Source organism: Lytechinus pictus, chromosome 19, assembly GCF_037042905.1.
Source record: "Lytechinus pictus isolate F3 Inbred chromosome 19, Lp3.0, whole genome shotgun sequence".
In the NCBI taxonomy this organism is placed as follows: Eukaryota; Metazoa; Echinodermata; class Echinoidea; order Temnopleuroida; family Toxopneustidae; genus Lytechinus; species Lytechinus pictus.
Genome location: NC_087263.1, coordinates 13,993,014 through 13,999,013, shown reverse-complemented (window position 1 = coordinate 13,999,013; position 6,000 = coordinate 13,993,014).

Below are 6,000 nucleotides of genomic sequence, written 5' to 3'. Positions count from 1 at the left end.
TTACCATCGTCCTAGCCATATTCGATCTCTCTCCATCTACCTCCCCCACTCTCGTTCTCTCTCTCTCTCTCACACACATACACACACACACACACACACACTCTCTTGCTCTCTGTTCATCATTTGGTAACCCAGGACTGCCCCCCCCCTCTCCCCTCCCTGTCTCTCTCTTAAAGTTCAGCATTTGGTCACCCAAGACTGCCCCTCTCTCCCTTGCTCTCTCTCTCTCTCTCTCTCTCTCTCTCTCTCTCTGTAAAGGTCGTTCATGTTATGAAGACGGATCGTCCCATAACGCGACCAGGCTTTGGTGTTTCCGTTTGGGCATTTATTTTGGGCGAGTACAATCTCGCCAGCCAAAGTAAAGGACGCACTTCCACTCCAGCTTTATTCTTACCCTAGTAGTGCCACCGCATATGGAGCCTTTAAGGTGACATGACGGTTTTTTTTTTCTTAACTCGTTCCCTCGATTTACTAACTCGTTCCTTGACTTCTAACTCGTGCCCTCGACTTATAGCTGGTAAGTCGAGGTGGCGCGTCTCAAGTCGACGGAATTAGCTAGTAAATCGAGGTGATCAGTACCAAGTCCAGGAAAAAGAGTTATAAGTCTTTGAAACGAGTTTGGAGGGGAAGGGGGGGGGGGCACGATTCGAATTATCATGGTTGTACGATTACGAATAACCCCGAGCCGCTCCGAATGTCTTCTCGGGCATGTCGGGCTGTGTCCGAAGAGTGCCGAGCTACGGTATAAAGGCTCAACTCCCTCGTAACGAATCCCAGTGTGGGCAGGGATTCAGAATGTGAAGTATGTGGGCCACGATACTCGTTGACACAATGAAAGTCGATATTGGAGCGACGACCGATGGAGTGGAGGTCTGCTCGAGTTCTCGATATGAAAGCGGAGGAGAACTTGAGACGAAGACCCATAAAATTGTATCGATCTCACATCCAAATCGAGATCGAGTTGGTCTGAAAGTAGTTTAGCTTCAAGGCGTCTATAAGGAAGATAGGAAAAGGGCTCCACTTTGCAAAAATAAGAAAATACTGAGACGTGCAGACACTACTATACTGAATTTGCATGATTATGAATTAAGGTTAATGCGACATAATTGACAAAACACCAGTAAAATAAAGACTTGTGTTTTAGAGCGACTAGAATCATTATAATACACTGCAAAAACTCCGGTGTTGATTTACCACCAGCCCGGAATGTATTATGTCCACACCAGAGACGCAATGAAACAACACCAGATTCGTTTTGGTCTAGCACCAGATATGTGTTTATCCAACACCAGTTCGTATTAAAACAGCATCGGTTCGATTCCAAACTGGTGTTGTTTCAATACTTCTCTTGTGTGGTCATAATATATTTATCGGGCTGGTGGTAAATCAACACCGGAGTTTTTGCAGTGTAATAGTGTTAAGCTGTTACACCTCTGGTGGAAAGTAATGTGTCACCCGGTGTGTTCACATTGTGTTCATAGAGTGGAGTATGTGAAAATATTATTCACACTGTTAAAACGCTCATATTCAACACTGAATTTTATTTCACACTGTGTTGATCACATTGTGGGTTTCACTGTGGGACATTCTGCTCTTTCCAGTAAGGACATTGTTACTAAGAACCTATACACTTGCTTGAAAGTGCCCTCTGCTTTCTAAACTGACATTCTTTAAATCTCGGGTATACCATGTATACCATGGACCCGAAGAGTAAAAACAGTGAATTATTTCAGTCTTGCTGTTAGGCTAAGCCTGCTGAGAAAGTTGTGAGGAGTTCGATGGGTGAAAGAATTGGGATGATTTGAGTGGTTAAATGATGGTGGTAGGTAGGATAGCCCATGTTATCGACTGATACCAATATAGATACACATGTTCTCAATGTAAATGGATTGTCATTTAGTGTGCGTCCATACGTCGTTTTATCCACCCCAAATAAATGAATAAATTGAAAATAAATAAATAGATAAATGAATGAAAAAAATAAATGAATTAATTAATTAATTAATTAATTAATAATCAAATAAGGTATGCAATGGGTAAGTGTGACGTCACCACACCCCTCCATTTTAAAACGTATGTGTTAAGAATAGCTCTTTATAACGCATAGTCAATGAGAAACAAGACAGTGTGGGGCAGTTCGCAAACACTTTAAGATTATCTTGATTTGGAGTCGATCCCTGACTTTGTCGGCCCAAGTTGATTCATGACCACGTAGCCTAACCCTGTCCTCGAGGCAAAGGTATCTATTCGAGTAATTACGCGAAATAAAAGGAGCTTACAGCGAGATCAATTGCCCTGCCTGTGGTCCCATATACCTGAGATTGTGTCACCTTCCATTACATCCCTGTCCGTGTGCCGTTAACACCTCGTCTCATCTTTGGAAGAAGTGGGGATCATTGGAATCTAATTTTGCTCGCTCGGTTGATTCGATTTAAAGATAGAGTTCAATCCAGTTCATGTAACTTCAAAAGAAGCAGGTCGGGGAATGAGACATTTTGTGTCCATGTACCTTACGACTTTAGAACTTTCAAAGGGGAAGTTCACCCTGACACAAAGTATATGGTAAAACTTGCAATAAAATAGGTGTGAGAAAAGCAATACAAGATAACAAAATATTATTAGATCTTTTGTGTTTTGATTTGATATCCGAGCAGCTTTCTTTCACACAATTTATATCCTTTAAAAAACTTTAAAAATGTATTTATTTTTAAAAATATATTAATTTTTATTGTACCTTTAGTATATCAACAGAAAATCATTTTACACCCGTTCATGAAGAACAAATTTATAGTCATCATGAACCGTTAAAAAAATAAATTTGTGCATTTTATTTATGAAATATGGTGTAGCTGCTCGTATGACGTCGCAAATCATAAACCGTTAAATTATCATAACTTTCTTTTAAAAATAAGTTATCGGTGATGGATTTTCTGACATCTTCAACAGTATTTTTTTATTGTTTTTTCTGATATTTTTGCAAAAAAATTTCATTCAAGGTGAACTTCCCCTCTTGCCATACCCCTACGTATAACGTGGAATAGGATTTGCATGCCCTCCCCCCCCCCCCCTCCTTTCCAACCCGAAGCTTCCCCCGAAAATTTGCGAATGTGATGTCATCGATTCCCTCGTTTGCCAACGACCCATGTTGTGCATAAAACTGTTTTAGGAAACTAAGCAAAACTTTAAAACGCCACCGTAAATTCTCATATTTTGCCCGGGGGGGGGGGGCAGTCAAAAGTCAAATGTATTGCTGTACACACGCGTGGCCAAATTATTTCCAAACATCCACTAAACGAGTTTTTCTCTGTGTGCAAAATAGCCCCCTAAACAAGTTTTTCGCGGGCTTTATTTACACATTTTGGCCCCTAAACAGGTTGTCGCCAGAATATGACCCCGTGGAAAAAGCTTGGGGGAAAAACATACCCTAAACACGTTTGGCTAGTTAAAAAAAAGCTTTGGAAAAAATAATTCCCTAAATACGTTTGACCCTGCGATTGACCAATGACCAGATTATCAAAACTACCTTTTTTTTGGAAAATCGGTGTTTTTGATAGCCTTAATGAGTGTACGCGCGGCCCGCGTCCAAAACTGAAAAAACACACCTTTAAACGTGTATTTTTGGGGGTGGGGTCACGTGTGTGTACAGCAATATATTTGACTGCCCCACCCCCGGGTATTTTGCATCTAATTTTTAAGAAATTATCAGTGTGTAGAGGTTTTTTTTCTATCTCACTGGGGCCTGTATACACACCTCAACTGGTTGGGGTAATAGTTGCTGAAAAGAACAGTGTCTCACATTATGTTTCAATGTAAGTCAAGATGTGCTACTTCATTGTTCACACTGTGGACTCTTCTACAGTGTCATGCTAATCAACTGCAGTATGTGATTCACGTTGTTAAAGTGCTCAAATTCAACAATGTGAAGGGGATGTCGTACTATGATCCACACTGGGAAGTGTGAACACACTGTGGAAACACACTTTTGGGCTGTGTTCTTTCTCGGATGCACTTGGCTTTTAAAGGCCCAGTTCGCCTTGAAGAAAAGATTATTGTAAAAGTACCAAAAGATATGAGAAAAAATATTGTTGAAGGTTTACTTTGAGGAAAATTCATCAAATATGAAAAAAAATTAGGACTTTATGTTTTTGATATGTGACGTCATATACGAGTAGCTGCCCCATATGTTATGCAATATAAATGCATAAATTTCATTTATTTTTAATGGTTCACGTCAAGATGACTATATTATTTTGTTCCTTTTAGAAGTGGGTATGAAATTATTTCTCTGCTGACATACTAACTTGAATGTCACAATAAAAATATTTTAATTTGGGTGGTGGCATGTTATTGATACTTACTACATGATATCTCGGGAAGTTGCTCGCACATGAAGTCCAAAATAAAAATAATATAATGGTAATAACTTAATCTTTGATGGATTTTCCTCAAATTTTCACCCATAATAATTCCTTTTCTGCTATTTTTACAATAAACCTTTTATGGGTCTGGGTGAATTTTCCCCTTTGACTAATTGAACGGTCACGTCAAGTCAAATCGAATGATCATGAAATAAATGAAATCAGAAACTTTCAGGTTTACATACTCAAAAAAGTTCAGATGACACCGCTGGAATGCGTCCATATCAAAAGCTTCAGGAATAGATTTCTTTCCTCGAATCCATATAACCGCTTTTCACGCTTGACCAGGATAGTCATATCCCCTCCAGTCCATTCAATTACTGCTAGGTGTCGTCAGACATAGTCCCATCCGTACATCTTCGTGTATGGGTCGATAACCATTCTTGTTGCGCCTTTCGCACAGAGCCAAATAGGCTATTAGAAGCATGTTATTGACGCGCTGGTCGAACAGTTCAGTACTAACCGCTTATCTCCCCCATTGTATGATTATAATAGCGGATATATTCCTTTCAGATTTTGTGAGGCTGCTATTTCGATCCTTTTCCATAAGGAGATAATACTTTCACTTTTTCAACAAGACGGCAAATTGTTTTGAAGTTGTGGTTGAGCATCTGATAGTGCAAGGAGAAATGCATAATGATAAACGACAGTGTATGGATGGACGCGTATTTGTGGGGGAATCACAAAGTTTTATCGGGGAAATTATTGCTTTCATTGCCAAGATGCATGAAATAAGAAGTGGGGCTGATTGCTTACTGAGTTAAATTATATCTTCAGGTAGGCCCTAGTTGCTCGTTTGCATCTTGAAATCATTTAGTCAAAAATATGTTTATGACGACAACGGAGCAGAAGGTACATGAACTGTGTGCTTTTCGGATCGTCAGTGTGGATGACGCCAAAATAGGCCTATTGTTTTCTCTCCGATATATCTCACCGCTTTCCTGGAATATATGTACATCACAGGCATGATAGGAGTAGACTAATTTTTCAAGGATAAGACCTTCGCACAAGTAATATTCCTACACTAGGTCTTAGGATGTATACGGACAAATGTTTTTTGTCTAATGGTTCCTGAACCAGGTAGTTTGTCTGATAAAGGTAAATTATTTGATATGATAATGATATTACATTGTTATCGGGTACGAATATCGCGTTCATCATTATAAAGTTCTCAATTATTTTCACTTTAAATACGAGATTTCTGATAATAAAACACTTGCCAGTGTTAAAACATTTGTAATATTGGAATGACCAAAATCTTCGTTCCGGTTTACAAATTTACTGTTATTTATTACTGTAAAGTGTGTTGTCAGAACTTATATTGCAGCTTTTCTACAGTGTAAAGTACTTTGCCCTAATCATGCTAATAAAAACATTGATCAACAAAAGAATCTGTCAATCGATAATAGTAAGTCGGTTTTGAGTTTTGATTTGGGGCTATTTAGTTGGATGATTGATTCATAAAGGCCTGTAGCAAAATTTTCATTTAGCCATATCTACCCATACCAACGAAGAATGGTTTTACTGACTTCATCCTTAACTGGGTTACATAAAGTTTGATATGTTAGAAGCGGATCTGCTA